Raw genomic sequence first — 18,725 nt, forward strand, 5'->3', positions numbered from 1 at the left:
ACTATGCTTGTACATATCTGGACGACATTGCGATCTACAGTAATACCTAGGAGGACCATCTGGTTCACCTGGGTGTCATGTTAGACCACATCAAGGCTGCAGGACTAACCCTTAAGCCAGAGAAATGCAGCATAGGGATGTCCGAGGTACCTTGGACATCGAGTAGGCAGTGGACAACAACAACCCGAGCCTGCTAAGATTGAGGTAGTTGCCAAGTGGCCGACCCCTGTACTAAAACCCAGATCCTGGCGTTCCTCGGCACAGCTGGGTACTATAGGAAATTTGTCCCGCAATATAGTTCCATTGCTAAGCCCCTGACAGACCTGACTAAGAAGCACCTTCCCCGACAGGTACTGTGGTCCCCAGAGTGTGAAGCTGCCTTCCAACGATTAAAGAATGCACTAACTTCAGCTCCTGGTCTAGCTGCCCCTGACCCAACCAAATGTTTTACATTTGGGCTGGGGGCAGTACTGAGCCAAGTAGGACCTGATGGCGGTGAGCCCCCCCGGTGGCCTACATCAGTCGGAAGCTGCTACCCAGAGAAGTCGGTTATGCAGCCGTGGAGAAGGAGTGTTTGGCGTTGGTGAGGGCTTTCAAGAAATTCCAACCCTATCTCTATGGACGATCTTTTACGATGCTCACCGACCACAATCCATTAATCTGGTTTAACCGGGTCTCCAGGGATAATGGACGTTTGTTATGATGGAGCTTGGCCCTGCAGCCTTACAATTTTACCATCCAGTATCGGCCAGGAAAGCAGAATGGGAACGCTGATGGACTTTTCCGGCAAACTGAACCATAAGACTCTCCCGGACAGCCCCAAGCTGACCCGTGGTATATCTAGTTGGGTCTGCTGGACTATGGGACGGGGGGGGGCACTGTCGCGGACACTGGCTGCAAGGACCTTTTTCTGTCCACATTCACCCTGTTATTTGGTATTTCTATATTAATCTTTTTTTTGTTACATTTTTGAGAGACTGTTTTCTTGGATTTGCCCAAAGAATATTCTTGGTTGTTAATTCTGAACAATACATGATCCTTGAAAGAGCTGATCACATTCACCTCCAGGGATAGGCTGTCTGGTCACCTAGGCTGCCTTAAGTGCTGTGTTAATTATATAGTTGTCTGGTAATTTGTTGCTAGAGGGGAGGTGGAAGTATCCAGGAGCCAGCCCTACTCGTTATCTAACCCATTGTGTTAAAAAGTGTATAAAAAGCTGTATTCTGCCCAATAAACCATTCAAGATTCTACAAGCTATTTTCGGCTAGACTTGTATTCAATGCAGCTATAATAATATATCTCTCTGATGGTCAGACTGGAGGAAGCACTCAGCGGAATGTGGGATAGGATCCGTCACAGTTGGAAACCATAATTTGCCATAAATGGAGACAATCTGGAAGCAGCATTGACGGCACTATTGTGAGCAAACCCCACTCAAGGTAGGAGGTCTGACCAGTTGCTTTAGTGGTCAGAAATATAGCAGCGTAGACACTGCTCCAAGGCTTGGTTGGCCCATTCTGTGGCCCCATTGGACTGCGTGTGATACGCAGAGGAGAAGGAAAGTTGAATTACCAACTGTGCACAAAAGGTTCGCCAAAACCTGGAGACAAACTGGCTACCCCTGTCTGAGATGACAACCTTGGGTAGCCCATGTAATCGAAAGATCTCCTGAGCAAAAATGGATGCCAGTTCCTTAGAAGTGGGCAACTTCTTTAGAGGAATACAATGTGACATTTTCAAGAACCGGTCAACCACCATAAGGATAACTGTGTTGCCCTGGGAGTTGGGTAACTCAACAATAAAATCCATAGGCAGGTGGGTCCAAGGCCTCTCTCCATTGGGTATGGGTTGTAGGAGGCCCAATGGAAGGTGTTGTGGTGTCTTACTCTGTGCACACACAGAACAAGCAGCTACGAAGACGGCTACATCAGCACAGAGACTAGGCCACCAGAATTGTTGAGAAATAGCCAAAATTAGTTGATTCTTGCCTGAGTGGCTAGCCACCTTGGGAGAATGGTAAGTGTGACGGGAATCACTTTTGGGCACAGGGTAACTGAGAAAATATACAGTGAGGACGGAAAGTATTCAGACCTCCTTAAATTTTTCACTCTTTGTTATATTGCAGCCATTTGCTAAAATCATTTAAGTTGATTTTTTTCCTCATTAATGTACACACAGCCCCCCATATTGTACACACAGCCCCCCATATTGTACACACAGCACCCCATATTGTACACACATCACCTCATATTGTACACACAGCCCCCCATATTGTACACACAGCACCCCATATTGTACACACAGCACCTCATATTGTACACACAGCCCCCCATATTGTACACACGGCCCCTCATATTGTACACACAGCCCCCCATATTGTACACACAGCCCCCCATATTGTACACACAGCACCCCATATTGTACACACAGCACCCCATATTGTACACACATCACCTCATATTGTACACACAGCCCCCCATATTGTACACACACAGCACCTCATATTGTACACACAGCCCCCCATATTGTACACACACAGCACCTCATATTGTACACACAGCACCCCATATTGTACACACAACACCCCATATTGTACACACAGCACCTCATATTGTACACACAGCCCCCCATATTGTACACACATCACCCCATATTGTACACACAGCACTCCATATTGTACACACAGCACCCCATATTGTACACACAGCACCCCATATTGTACACACGGCCCCCCATATTGTACACACATCACCCCATATTGTACACACAGCACTCCATATTGTACACACAGCACCTCATATTGTACACACATCACCCCATATTGTACACACAGCACTCCATATTGTACACACAGCACCCCATATTGTACACACAGCACCCCATATTGTACACACAGCACCCCATATTGTACACACAGCCCCCCATATTGTACACACAGCACCCCATATTGTACACACAGCCCCCCATATTGTACACACAGCACCCCATATTGTACACACAGCACCCCATATTGTACACACAGCCCCCCATATTGTACACACAGCACCCCATATTGTACACACAGCCCCCCATATTGTACACACAGCCCCCCATATTGTACACACAGCACCCCCATATTGTACACACAGCACTCCATATTGTACACACAGCACCCCATATTGTACACACAGCACCCCATATTGTACACACAGCACCTCATATTGTACACACAGCACCCCATATTGTACACACAGCACCCCCATATTGTACACACAGCACCCCCATATTGTACACACAGCACCCCATATTGTACACACAGCTCCCCATATTGTACACACAGCTCCCCATATTGTACACACAGCACTCCATATTGTACACACAGCACCCCATATTGTACACACAGCACCCCATATTGTACACACAGCACCCCATATTATACACACAGCACCCCATATTGTACACACATCACCCCATATTGTACACACAGCACCCCATATTATACACACAGCCCCCCATATTGTACACACAGTACCTCATATTGTACACACATCACCCCATATTGTACACACAGCCCCCCATATTGTACACACAGCACCCCATATTGTACACACAGCACCTCATATTGTACACACAGCACCCCATATTGTACACACAGCCCCCCATATTGTACACAGAGCCCCCCATATTGTACACACAGCACCTCATATTGTACACACATCACCCCATATTGTACACACAGCACCTCATATTGTACACACAGCCCCCCATATTGTACACACATCACCCCATATTGTACACACAGCCCCTCATATTGTACACACATCACCCCATATTGTACACACATCACCCCATATTGTACACACAGCCCCCCATATTGTACACACAGCCCCCCATATTGTACACACAGCACCTCATATTGTACACACATCACCCCATATTGTACACACAGCACCCCATATTGTACACACAGCCCCCCATATTGTACACACAGCCCCCCATATTGTACACACAGCCCCCCATATTGTACACACAGCCCCCCATATTGTACACACAGCACCTCATATTGTACACACATCACCCCATATTGTACACACATCACCCCATATTGTACACACAGCCCCTCATATTGTACACACATCACCCCATATTGTACACACATCACCCCATATTGTACACACAGCCCCCCATATTGTACACACAGCACCTCATATTGTACACACATCACCCCATATTGTACACACAGCACCTCATATTGTACACACAGCCCCTCATATTGTACACACATCACCCCATATTGTACACACAGCACCTCATATTGTACACACAGCCCCCCATATTGTACACACATCACCCCATATTGTACACACAGCACCTCATATTGTACACACAGCCCCCCATATTGTACACACAGCACCCCATATTGTACACACAGCACCTCATATTGTACACACAGCCCCCCATATTGTACACACATCACCCCATATTGTACACACAGCACCTCATATTGTACACACAGCCCCCCATATTGTACACACAGCCCCTCATATTGTACACACAGCCCCCCATATTGTACACACAGCACCCCATATTGTACACACAGCACCTCATATTGTACACACAGCCCCCCATATTGTACACACAGCACCTCATATTGTACACACAGCACCTCATATTGTACACACAGCACCCCATATTGTACACACAGCACCTCATATTGTACACACAGCCCCCCATATTGTACACACAGCCCCCCACATTGTACACACAGCACCTCATATTGTACACACAGCACCCCATATTGAACACACAGCACCTCATATTGTACACACATCACCCCATATTGTACACACGGCCCCCCATATTGTACACACGGCCCCCCATATTGTACACACGGCACCCCATATTGTACACACGGCCCCCCATATTGTACACACGGCCCCCCATATTGTACACACGGCCCCCCATATTGTACACACAGCACCCCATATTGTACACACAGCACCCCATATTGTACACACAGCACCCCATATTGTACACACAGCACCCCATATTGTACACACAGCACCTCATATTGTACACACAGCACCCCATATTGTACACACAGCACCCCATATTGTACACACAGCACCCCATATTGACAGAAAAACACAGAATTGTTGACATTTTTGCAGATTTATTAAAAAAGAAAAACTGAAATATCACATGCTCCTAAGTATTCAGACCCTTTGCTGTGACACTCATATATATAACTCAGGTGCTGTCCATTTCTTCTGATCATCCTTGAGATGGTTCTACACATTCATTTGAGTCCAGCTGTGTTTGATTATACTGATTGGACTTGATTAGGAAAGCCACACACCTGTCTATATAAGACCTTACAGCTCACAGTGCATGTCAGAGCAAATGAGAATCATGAGGTCAAAGGAACTGCCTGAAGAGCTCAGAGACAGAATTGTGGCAAGGCACAGAGCTCAGAGACAGAATTGTGGCAAGGCACAGATCTGGCCAAAGTTACAAAAAACACTTCTGCTGCACTTAAGGTTCCTAAGGCTCGGTTCACACAGGGACGACTTGTCAGGCGACCTAGTCGCCTGACAAGTCGCCTCCCGTTCTGTGCTATGGAACCGTTCTAAGGGGAGCGACGCAAGTGGCTCCGACTTAGAAAAAGGTTCCTGTACGACTTGGGGCGACTTGCATAGACTTCTATACAGAAGTCGTTTTGCAAGTCGCCCGGGCAGTCGTGTGCAGGTCGCCTCGGTGAGGCAACCTGCAAGTCGTGCCGCCTCTCTGGTGTGAACCGAGGCTTAGAGCCCAGTGGCCTTCATAATCCTTAAATGGAAGACGTTTGGGACGACCAGAACCCTTCCTAGAGCTGGCCGTCCGGCCAAACTGAGCTATCGGGGGAGAAGAGCCTTGGTGAGAGAGGTAAAGAAGAACCCAAAGATCACTGTGGCTGAGCTCCAGAGATACAGTCGGGACATGGGAGAAAGTTGTAGAAAGTCAACCATCACTGCAGCCCTCCACCAGTCGGGGCTTTATGGCAGAGTGGCCTGATGGAAGCCTCTCCTCAGTGCAAGACACATGAAAAGATAAAAAATGCAGTGTAACAAAGTGCAAAAGTGAAGTATCACCTCACGTGCAAATATAAAAAAGAAAGAAGGACGGCACCCTCTAAGTGCAGCATGTATGTTAAAAATATTTATTACAATAGATAAAAACACTCACATTTGAGTTGCTAAAAACCAGCATGTAAAGTGGTTTCATCCGCATGCTCTCGGGGGATGTGGGTGTCACGGGCCAGTGGGGGGGTTCCTGGGATGTGAGTCCTGTGACCTGGGTCCTGGTAGCTCTTCCGGTGGTGCCGAGGGTCCTCAGAGCCTCCAGGCGGCCAGGATATCAGTCATGGATCCTCCGTGGAGCACCGTGCTGACCTGCGTCTTCACTTCCGGGAGCGGGGTGAGGCAGGCGGTGCTTCGCGTTCGGAGCATGCGTGCTCCTTCATCAGGCTATGCTGGTGGCCATATTCAGTGTGGGAATTTATACCATAGGCAATGGGAGGGGTGGAGAGGTAATTGAGAGGAGGGCGGGACTATGTATAATGATTGGGCGCGTAGGTAACCATGGAGATGGGGTGTATACAATGTGGAAGGGGAGTGAAGGGAGACGGGGATTGGGCGGGGCAGGGAGTGAGGAGGGGGGGGAAGGAGATATGCAAATGAGTGTGTTGTGGTAAGAACATATATGTGTATATGGATTGTGGGGTAAGGAGAAGGCGGTCTATAGGAAGAGGAATGTTGTATTGATCATAGTGGACGGGAACAAAATACATTATATATATATATATATACACACACATCCATATACATACACACATACATACACGATAACATATATGGGAAGGGAATACAAAAATGCAGAAAATTGTATATAATTAAATAGGTATATAATTATAGGGAGAGATTGGTGGTATATATGAGAAGAAATGACGCAATGATGGAAAAGGGATAAAACATGTACAATGTATATACGTGTGTAAACACAAAGAACCGTTTATAAAGGATCCCTTCACACACACATATATACACATTTAAATGACGCGTAAGATTGGGACAAAAGGAGGGGGGAGGGTTTCTAGACGGGTATTTGGGAATGAGAGGAATGCTATGGGAAATACTGGGAAATAAATAAATAAAAGTAAAAATAATAAAAATATATAGAAATATAAATAAATATAAATATATATATATAAAAATAAAAATACAAATACAGGTACAAATAGATAAAAATAAAAATATAAAAATAAAGAAATTAAAAATAAAAATTTTAATAAAAATAAATATAAAAATAAAATTAGGAATAAAAATAAAAATAAAAATGGTATGTGTTATACACTAGGGCTATGTGGATAGGGGTAATGGGTGGGAGACGGGTATACCCATACACGTGCTCCACGTAGACTGTAAGTTAATGGGGTAGTGACTAGATGATGGATAAAACAATAAATGAGACAACAGGTAGGACAATGGATGAAACAATACATGGTGAATTGAGATGAGATGATGTGATGAGGCAGGGATATGGTTGGGGTCACAGCAAAATGTTAATTTCAATGCCTTCATTGAGGCCTCCTGGTGATAAAGTGTCCAGTGTGTATATCCAGTAGTTTTCTCTTTCACACAACCTTTTGTAGCGTTCAGCGGTAGGGAGGGTGGGTGGAAGACTCAATAATCCACACGCGTAGCCCTGAAGATGTTTGTCCATGATGTTCTTTAAAATGTCTTGGTACACTATGCTTGTCAATGCCCTTCTCTACAAGGTTACGATGCTCACCAAACCTTTTGCGGAGCGGGCGTATAGTGCGGCCTACGTATAGTAGGCCGCAGGGGCATGTGAGGCAATAGACCACATAATCTGAACCACAATTGAAGAAGTCGGGGATGACATATAGTTTAGCCTTATGATGGAAGTCTTTTTGCCTATGTGTAACATGGGCGCATGTGAGGCAGAGGGGCTTCCTACATCGATACATGCCTTTGATGTTAAAGAAGGTTAACGGGGCACTGGCGGTGGGGCGTGCTGTTTTCACTTTGCTTGGTGCTATTTGGGCCTTTATATTCTTAGCCCGTCTGTAGGTGACCAGTGGTTTATCACTTATGGTGGGTTTTATATGCGGACCACCCCAGTATCCACGCCATCTCATCACCCCCCATTTACAGTCCGACCAATAAACATATATCTCCCACCCCTACCCCCTCTTTTTTAGTGATCACCCCCCAACCCTGCCCAAAAAGAAAGCTCAACGACGAGGCAGGAGAGGGGGGAGACACAGACACAAAAAGGAGGGAGAAATTGCGCAGAAGTCGGACCATAGTAGTGCAGGGACTACTTTGAAGTCGTACAGATATAAATGGTAGTCATTGGAAATCATGGCGGGGGAACGACTTGTCATGCGCCTTTGCCATCACAAATCACGGGACAAGTCGTACAAGTGTGAAAAGAGCCTGTAAGTGTCCTATTTGCATTTTTTACAGTACATGAAGAAAAACAAATCACAAAAAAAAGCATTTAGGAGCATTTTGTGTTTTTTTTCTGCTCCTAAATGCTGAAGCTTGAAAAATGCTTAAAGTAGCATACATGGAGACATAGGACAACTATTCACTTCTAGGAGCAGAAAACAAAAAGCTAGTGTGCATGGATCCCTATACTGGTTTGTTGGAACTTCAGTGATATCACTATTGTATCTTGTTATCCGTCCCTCCCTTTCCTGCCTAGTAAGACCAGAGAAATGAAACTCACGGAGTATAAAATATAAAGTGAAAACAGGAAATTACTCACTTCCCACCAACATCACCGAGATGAGCGCAGCTCTCTACAATGTAAGTGACCAATATACATATAATAATGTACCAGGAAAGATAGGAGGGAGCGATGTTCTGCAGAATATATCAATATGGATCTGTCAGGAGGGGGAGGGGAGGGAGCGATGTTCTGCAGAATATATCAATATGGATCTGTCAGGAGGGGGAGGGGAGGGAGCGATGTTCTGCAGAATATATCAATATGGATCTGTCAGGAGGGGGATGGGAGGGAGCGATGTTCTGCAGATCTGTAGAGAGGTCAGTGATGGAATAATCTGCAGAATATATCAATATGGATCTGTCAGGAGGGGGAGGGGAGGGAGCAATGCTCTGCAGAATATACCAATATGGATCTGTCAGGAGGGGGAGGGGAGGGAGCGATGTTCTGCAGATCTGTAGAGAGGTCAGTGATGGAATAATCTGCAGAATATATCAATATGGATCTGTCAGGAGGGGAAGGAGCGATGTTCTGCAGAATATATCAATATGGATCTGTCAGGAGGGGGGAGGGGACGCAGCGATGTTCTGCAGAATATATCAATATGGATCTGTCAGGAGGGGGAGGGGACGGAGCGATGCTCTGCAGATCTCTAGAGAGGTCAGTGATGAGATAATCTGCAGAATATATAAACATGGATCTGTCCGGAGGGTGAGGGGAGGGAGTGATGTTCTGCAGATCTGTAGAGAGGTCAGTGATGGAATAATCTGCAGAATATATCAATATGGATCTGTCAGGAGGGGGAGGGGACGGAGCGATGTTCTGCAGATCTGTAGAGAGGTCAATGATGGAATAATCTGCAGAATATATCAATATGGATCTGTCAGGAGGGGGAGGGGATGGAGCGATGTTCTGCAGATCTTTATAGAGGTCAATGATGGAATAATCTGCAGAATATATCAATATGGATCTGTCAGGAGGGGAGGGGAGGGAGCGATGTTCTGCAGATCTGTAGAGAGGTCAGTGATGGAATAATCTGCAGAATATATCAATATGGATCTGTCAGGAGGGGGAGGGGACGGAGCGATGTTCTGCAGATCTGTAGAGAGGTCAGTGATGGAATAATCTGCAGAATATATCAATATGGATCTGTCAGGAGGGGGAGGGGAGGGAGCGATGTTCTGCAGAATATATCAATATGGATCTGTCCGGAGGGTGAGGGGAGTGAGCGATGTTCTGCAGATCTGTAAAGAGGCCAGTGATGAGATAATCTGCAGAATATATCAACATGAATCTGTCAGGAGGGGAGGGAGCAATGTCCTGCAGATCTGTAGAGAGGTCTGACTCTGTAACGACACCCTGAGTATGAAAGGGGTTAAAGCCGCTTAGGAAATTCCATTTCCGAACACAAAGGCAGCTACTGAACACTCCGATCAGCCGAACAAGAAACCCATACGAATAATTCTTCCCCCCAAGTACGAGACGAGGCTCTGTACGGAGGGTCAGACAGGAATCAGACTCTTTTATTAGAACCAGAATACAGTCTTATATACAGTAGAAGAGGAGGTCCCCCCTCCTGCTCATATTACTCTAACAATACAACTGTAACCAGAAACAGAATTAACATGAACTAATTAACTAATCCCTTAAAGCATCCGATGTGACTCCGTGCCCTCCTGAGCATTGTATGATTAATCAGGATTTCACTACAGGTCAGACTTGTGGTCACCGAACTTCACACATTAGTATAAACACAGGACACCTTCTCACAATAGCAGGAGATAATTACAATTATCAATAAAAACAGTGATCTCCCCCCTCCTCAGCCTAGTAGGCAACAAACTATAGTAGGAGTAGACTGTCCGGCTCCTACCCAGTTCTAGAGGACAATGTGATCAGCTCTCTCAACTAACATGTGGAGTTCAGAATCAAACAAACCAAGAATAGTCTTTACATACATCCTGGGAGATATTGGGGAGAAATATTACTGTCCCATTTTAAGTAATCCAATCATATTCTCAGGGTTCATTCTTTTTTTGGTCACCCTGCACCCAACAGTGACTCCCATCACATGGCTCCCTCCTTGTGGAACACTCTGGCAGACCCAACTTGATCCTTCTCGGGTCAACTTGGGGATGTCCGGAACTAGGAGGCCGGATTGACATCTGTTTCCCGGGACAACCTATCAGCATTGACATTTTGCTTCCTGGGTCGGTAGCAGATGGTGAAATTGTAAGGTTGCAGGGCTAAGCTCCACCGCAGCAACCTGCCATTGTCTCCTGAGACCCAGTTAAGCCAGACCAATGGGTTGTGGTCGGTGACTAATGAAAATTCCTGTCCATACAAATAAGGGTTCAACTTTTTAAGGGCCCAGACCAGGGCCAAGCATTCCTTCTCCACTGCCGCATAGCTCACTTCCTGGGGTAATAGCTTTCTGCTCAGGTATGCGACAGGGTGTTCTCCTCCATCCTCCCCAATTTGGCTCAGCACAGCCCCCAGTCCAAACATGGAAGCGTCTGTGTGGACAAGGAAACGTTTGTTAGGTACTGAGGCAGCCAAGACAGGGGCATTTACAAGTGCTTGCTTGAGGGCTAGAAACACGGCTTCACAAGCTGGAGACCATAGGACCTGCCTAGGTAAATTCTTTTTCGTCAGGTCAGTCAGGGTCTTTCTCAGTAAGTAAGTCAGGGAGGGGTAAACTTTCAGGATCGTCCGTAGCAGGGGCACATACTACAGCAACATCCTCCTGCCGTTCCTGATACTCCTTCAGCATGTTCACATGAAAGTTTCACTGGATTTTTTCATCTTCACAGCTGGCAATAACATAGGTAGTATCACATACCTGGGCTACTACTTTATACGAGCCCTGCCAAGATGTCTGCATCTTGTCGGTCTTCACAGGCTTGAGCACTAAGACTTTCTGCCCAAACCTGGAAGATACGCTGTTGGGCCCCCCGATCGTACCATCTCTTCTGTCTCCCCGAGGCCGCCTGGAGATTCTCCCTTATCATCAGAGACAGTTGCTCCATGCAGTCTCTGAGTTCCAGAACATAGGGCACTATGGGGGTCCCCTCCTGCTCTGTCTCTCCTTCCCAGTATCCTCTAATGAGATTGAGGGGTCCCTGGACCCTTCTCCCATATAGTAACTCGAAGGGAGAGAACCCAGTAGATTCCTGGGGTACCTCTCTGTACGCAAATAACAGGTGAGGCAGGAATCTCTCCCAGTCTCTGCAAGCATCCGAAAAGGTCCTCAGCATTTGCTTGAGGGTCCCGTTAAAGCGCTTGCAGAAACCATTAGTCTGGAGGTGGTAAGGTGAGCTCAGCAAGCGCTTAATATTGCACACCTTCCACAACTGCTGGGTGAGCACAGCGGTAAACTGGGTTCCCTGGTTAGAGAGAATCTCCTTAGGGAACCCCACTCTAGTAAATATCTAACCAGGGCATCAGCTACTGTCTCTGCTTCAATGTTGGACATAGCTACTGCCTCTGGGTAGCGGGTGGCGAAGTCCACCACGGTGAGAATATACTTCTTCCCGGATGGACTAGGCCTGGCCAAGGGACCCACAATGTCAACGGCTATGCGGTAAAAGGGCTCCACAATAATAGGCATGGACATAAGTCAGGCCTTAGGGTGGTCCCCCTGCTTACCTACCCGTTGACATGTGTCACACGTTTTGCAGTACTGTCGCACATCCTGGTTAAAATTGGGCCAGAATAAATTCTGTAATTCTATGGGCTGTGCAACGGGACTCTAGATGTCCTGCTAGTAGTATATCATGCCCGATTCGCAGAATCTCCAGCTGGTATTTCTTAGGTACCACCAGCTGTCGTTTCTGCAAAGGGGCTTTACTTCTGGGGGATGGCTTAGGGATCCTATACAGTCTATCCCCCACCCATTCATAAAGCTCCCATCTATTCCCCTTTCCTGAGTATCTGCCTTAGCCCTATACTCATGTAAGGCTGGGTCCTCCCGGGTTTCCCTCCTGAATGCCTCTGGGATATCCCAGCCTAGGGGAGCCTGATCTAAGGTACATGTCGGGTAAGATAGTCTTACCTGGGTCTCAGCAGCAAGCGGGCTGGTTCCAACAGCACGGGTCTGGTCACGTGTAGTCACTGGGTTGGATTCAGCAGTGCCCATCGGGGCGTAAGCAGAAATGAGGGGGGCCAAATCATTCCCCAATAATACATCTGCTGGCAAATCCTTCATCACCCCCACATTCATGTGTCCCGAATAAACCCCCCAATCCAGGTGAACACGGGCAATGGGTAGCTGGAAAACAGTGCCACCTGCTACCCTTATGGCTACAGTGTCTCCGGTGTGTTGACTCTCTGGGATGAGGTTCTTCTGTAGTAGGGTCATGGTGGCGCCAGTATCACGTAGGCCATTGGCTACCTTTCCATTAACCTGGACAGTCTGCCTGTGTTGCTGCCTGTTGTCCTGGTTAGTGGTTAGCTGCTTGCACTGGATCAGCCTCGTGCAGGATGCCCCAATGTTCTTCCTCCTTAATGCAGTGAGCCACAGGCATGGATGTGCAGGAATTCCCCCCTGCTGGCTTTCTCCACGACTGGGACTGCCTGGCTGGATTCAACGGACAGTCTGTTTTTTTGTGCCCTAGCTGTTTACACCCAAAAACACCTGATGGGTTGTGAGTAGTCCTGGGAGTTGAACCTGGGCTGCTGAGAATAAGTGGCCACTGGAGGTGGTGCTGTAGGACTGTATGACTGTGGTTGGTAGGTGCCAGCTGGAGGGGGTGCCGCTGATCGATAATCCACCCGAGCTGTTGTTTTGACCACAGGGTTATCCAGTTTGCGGGCGTCTGTGTATTTGTCCGCCAGGCGAGCTGCTTCTGGCAAGGTGAAAGGTTTTCGGTCCCGGACCCACTCTCTGACTTCTGGGAACAGCTTGTCAAAAAAGTGCTCCAGCAGGAACAGCTGCAGCACCTCTTCCCCGGATACTGCTTGGCATCCAGCGACCCAGTGGGATGCCGTGCGATGTAGGCGGCATGCCCACTCGGCATATGAGTCTCCAGTCTGCTTGCTCATCTCCTGGAACCGCCTGCGGTATGCCTCCGGTGTGACAGCATACCTGGCCAAAAGTGCTTCTTTTACCAGCCCGTAGTTCATAATCTCCTCGTCTGGGATGGCCCTGAATGCTTCACTGGCCTGGCCGGACAATTTCCCAGACAAGATGGTAACCCATTCCTCTGTGGGCACCCGGTGTAGGGCACATTGCCGTTTAAAATCTGCAAGGTACCCATCTATCTGCCCTTCTGTTTCAATGAAAGTTTTAAAAGCAGCAAAATGTACCTTTCTCCTTTCAGTTGGTGCTGCTGTGACTCCCGCTGCTGCAGCACCTCTTTGCTGTAGCCAATTTGCCTCCACAGCCACTATAACTCGGTCTATGATCTCCGCTGTAGGGTTAGAGCCATAATGTGCCAGTCTTATGTTAACAGCCCGATCAAAACTTGCCTCTTCGGGTGTCCTGTCTGTTAGGCTGGGCCTTTCGGTTATGTTGGGTCTTTCAGCTCTATCCATTTCGACTAGATCTGCGATCCCTCTTCTTACGATTGTTGGCCGGTCGGTCCCGGTTCTCCAATAAGTCCTTGAGGGTAGAGCGCTTTAGCCGTTCATACTGTGCTTCCATTGGCCTGTGTCCTCTTGTAGCTGTCCTTCTGGGCTGTGGGAATCATCCTGCTGCTTGCCACCAGTTGTAACGACACCCCAAATATGAAAGGGGTTAAAGCCGTTTAGGACATTCCATTTCCGAACACAAAGGCAGCTACCGAACACTCCGATCAGCCGAACAAGAAACCCATACGAATAATTCTTCCCCCCAAGTACGAGACGAGGCTCTGTACGGAGCGTCAGACAGGAATCAGACTCTTTTATTAGAACCAGAATACAAGTCTTATATACAGTAGAAGAGGAGGTCCCCCCTCCTGCTCATATTACTCTAACAATACAACTGTAACCAGAAAAAGAATTAACATGAACTAATTAACTAATCCCTTAAAGCAGCCGATGTGACTCCGTGCCCTCCTGGGCATTGTATGATTAATCAGGATTTCACTACAGGTCAGACTTGTGGTCACCGAGCTTCACACATTAGTAGAAACACAGGACTCCTCGCAATAGCAGGAGATAATTACAATTAACAATACAAACAGTGATCTCCCCCCTCCTCAGCCTAGTAGGCAACAAACTACAGTAGTAGTAGACTGTCCGCCTCCTACCCAGTTCTAGAGGCCAATGTGATCAGCTCTCTCAACTAACATGTGGAGTTCAGAATCAAACAAACCAAGAATAGTCTTTACATATATCCTGGGTAGGGATGAGCTTCGAGTTCGAGTCAAACTCATGTACGACTCGAACATCGGCTGTTCGCCAGTTCGCCGAACAGCAAACAATTTGGGGTGTTCGCGGCAAATTCGAAAGCCGCAGAACACCCTTTAAAACTCTATGGGAGAAATCAAAAGTGCTAATTTTAAAGGTTAATATGCAAGTTATTGTCATAAAAAGTGTTTGGGGACCCGGGTCCTGCCCCAGGGGACATGGATCAATGCAAAAAAAAGTTTTAAAAACTGCAGTTTTTTCGGGAGCAGTGATTTTAATAATGCTTAAAGTGAAACAATAAAAGTGTAATATTCCTTTAAATTTCGTACCTGGGGGGTGTCTATAGTATGCCTGTAAAGGGGCGCATGTTTCCCGTGTTTAGAACAGTCTGACAGCAAAATGACATTTCAAGGGAAAAAAGTCATTTAAAACTACTCGCGGCTATTAATGAATTGACGGTCTGACAATAAACATAAAAGTTCATTGATAAAAACGGCATGGGAATTCCCCACAGGGGAACCCCGAACCACAATTAAAAAAAAAAAATGGTGGGTCCCCCTAAATTCCATACCAGGCCCTTCAGGTCTGGTATGGATATTAAGGGGAACCCCGGCCAAATTTAAAAAAATGGCGTGGGGGTCCCCCTCAAAATCTATACCAGGCCCTTCAGGTCTGGTATGGATTCTAAGTGAAACCCTGCGCCAAAATTTTTTAAAAAATGGCGTGGGGTCCCCCAAAATCCATACCAGACCCTTATCCGAGCACGCAACCTGGCAGGCCGCAGGAAAAGAGGGGGGGACGAGAGAGCACCCCCCCTCGTGAACCCTAACAGGCCACATGCCCTCAACATTGGGAGGGTGTTTTGGGGTAGCCCCCCAAAGCACCTTGTCCCCATGTTGATGGGGATAAGGGCCTCATCCCCACAACCCTTGCCCGGTGGTTGTGGGGGTCTGCGGGCGGGGGGCTTATCGGAATCTGGAAGACCCCTTTAACAAGGGAACCCCCAGATCCCGCCCCCCCCTGTGTGAAATGGTAAGGGGGTACAAAAGTACCCCTACCAGTTCACAAAAAAACTGTCAAAAATGTTAAAAATGACAAGAGACAGTTTTTGACAATACCTTTATTTAAAGTCTTCTTTTTTCCATCTTCTTTCTTCTATCCTCTTTCTTCTATGTTCCTTCGGTTTTTTCCTCCATCTTCTTCTTCCTCCGATCCTCTGCTTCTTGCTCCGGTGTTCTCGTCCGGCATCTTCCTCCGCGGCGTCTTCTTCCCTTCTTCGTTCTCGGGCCGCTCTGCATTCCCTGTGACGTAAGAGTGGGGTGGGGTCACCCGTTACGCCCTCCGTTATTTAAGAAGTGTCAGAAGACGAGAAGCGTCACACAGCGGGAGCCTCCCATCATGGATGCAGAGCGGCCCGAGAACGAAGAAGGGAAGAGGACGCCGCGGAGGAAGATGCCGGACGAGAACACTGGAGCAAGAAGCAGAGGATCGGAGGAAGAAGATGGAGGAAGAACCCGAAGGAACATAGAAGAAAGAAGATGGAAAAAAGACGACTTTAAATAAAGGAATTGTGAAAAACTGTCTCTTGTCATTTTTAACAGTTTTTTGTGAAATGGTAGGGGTACCCTTACCATTTCACACAGGGGGGGCGGAATCTGGGGGTCCCCTTGTTAAAGGGGGCTTCCAGATTCCGATAAGCCCCCCGCCCACAGGCCCCCACAACCACCGGGCAAGGGTTGTGGGGATGAGGCCCTTGTCCCCATCAACATGGGGACAAGGTGCTTTGGAGGGCTACCCCAAAGCACCCTCCCAATGTTGAGGGCATGTGGCCTGGTACGGTTCGGGGGGGGCGCTCTCTCTCTCTCTCTCTCTTTTCCTGCGGCCTGCCAGGTTGCGTGCTCGGATAAGGGTCTGGTATGGATTTTTGGGGGGACCCCACGCCATTTTTAAAAAAAAATTTGGCGTGGGGTTCCCCTTAAAATCCATACCAGACCGGAACGGCCTGGTATGGAATTTAGGGGGACCCCCACGCCATTTAAAAAAAAAAATTCACTTTAAGCATTATTAAAATCACTGCTCCCGAAAAAACTGACATTTTTAAAACTTCTTTTTGCATTGATCCATGTCCCCTGGGGCAGGACCCGGGTCCCCAAACACTTTTTATGACAATAACTTGCATATAAGCCTTTAAAATTAGGACTTTTGATTATTCATGTTCGTGTCCCATAGACTTTAACGGTGTTCACGTGTTCGAATGAATTTTTTGCCTGTTCGCATGTTCTGGTGTGAACTGAACAGGGGGGGGTGTTCGGCTCATCCTGGAAGATATTGTGGATAAATATTACTGTCCCATTTTAAGTAATCCAAGATATATTCTCAGGGTTCATTCTTTTCTTGGTCACCCTGCGCCCAACAGTGACTCCCCTCACATGGTCAGTGATGGGATAATCTGCAGAATATATCAATATGGATCTGTCAGGAGGGGGAGGGGAGGGAGCGATGTTCTGCAGAATATATCAATATGGATCTGTCAGGAGGTGGATGGGAGGGAGCGATGTTCTGCAGAGAGGTCAGTGATGGAATAATCTGCAGAATATATCAATATGGATCTGTCAGGAGGGGGAGGGGACGGAGCGATGTTCTGCAGATCTGTAGAGAGGTCAGTGGTGCAATAATCTGCAGAATATATCAATATGGATCTGTCAGGAGGGGGAGGGGAGGGAGCGATGTTCTGCAGATCTGTAGAGAGGTCAGTGATGGGATAACCTGCAGAATATTATTATTATTATTATTATTCAGGATTTATATAGCGCCAACAGTTTACGCAGCGCTTTACAATATAAAAGGGAGACAATACAGTTATAATATAATACAATACAATACAATAGGATTAAGAGGGCCCTGCTCAGAAGAGCTTACAATCTAATAGGGTGGGGTAGGTGGTACAAAAGGTTGTAACTGTGGGGAATGAGCTGGTGGAAGTGGTAGGAGATTAGCTGGAGACGTGATAGGCTTTCCTGAAGAGATGAGTTTTCAGGGATTGCCTGAAGGTAGCAAGAGTAGGGGCTAGCCGGATAGATGGAGGTAGCGAGTTCCAGAGGATGGGAGAGGCTCTGGAGAAATCCTGGAGACGAGCATGGGAGGAGGAGATGAGAGAGCTTGAAAGCAGGAGGTCTTGAGAGGAGCGGAGAGGACGATTTGGGTGATATTTGGAGACAAGATTAGTGATGTAGCTTGGGGCAGAGTTGTGAATGGCTTTGTATGTTGTGGTTAGAATTTTGAATTTAATTCGCTGGGTGATTGGGAGCCAGTGTAGGGATTGAAGTAGAGGGTTGGCAGACACTGAGCGGTTGGTAAGGTGGATAAGTCTGGCAGCAGCATTCATGATAGACTGAAGAGGGGATAGCCTATGGAGCGGTAGGCCAATGAGAAGGGAGTTGCAATAGTTAAGGCGGGAGATAACAAGGGAGTGAATGAGGAGCTTGGTGGTTTCATTTGTTAAAAAAGGGCGAATTTTAGAGATGTTACGGAGGTGAATTCTACAAACTTTTGACAATGATTGGATTTGAGGCTGAAATGACAAGTCGGAGTCTAGGATTACACCTAGTACCCTGGCG

General features: G+C 47.2%; 1 protein-coding gene across 1 annotated transcript in view; it reads left to right on the forward strand.

The window, feature by feature from the left end:
• The first annotated feature begins 8,750 nt into the window (after positions 1 to 8,750).
• The window catches only part of LOC141113793 (sterile alpha motif domain-containing protein 9-like), a 112,176-nt gene continuing 102,201 nt past the window's right edge, over positions 8,751 to 18,725 (forward strand). The window contains exon 1 of the mRNA XM_073607079.1: positions 8,751 to 8,855. The gene's annotated coding sequence lies outside the window, so the exon portion shown is untranslated. The remainder of the gene's footprint in view (positions 8,856 to 18,725) is intronic.

This window comes from Aquarana catesbeiana, linkage group LG12 (genome assembly GCF_042186555.1).
Source record: "Aquarana catesbeiana isolate 2022-GZ linkage group LG12, ASM4218655v1, whole genome shotgun sequence".
In the NCBI taxonomy this organism is placed as follows: domain Eukaryota; kingdom Metazoa; phylum Chordata; class Amphibia; order Anura; family Ranidae; genus Aquarana; species Aquarana catesbeiana.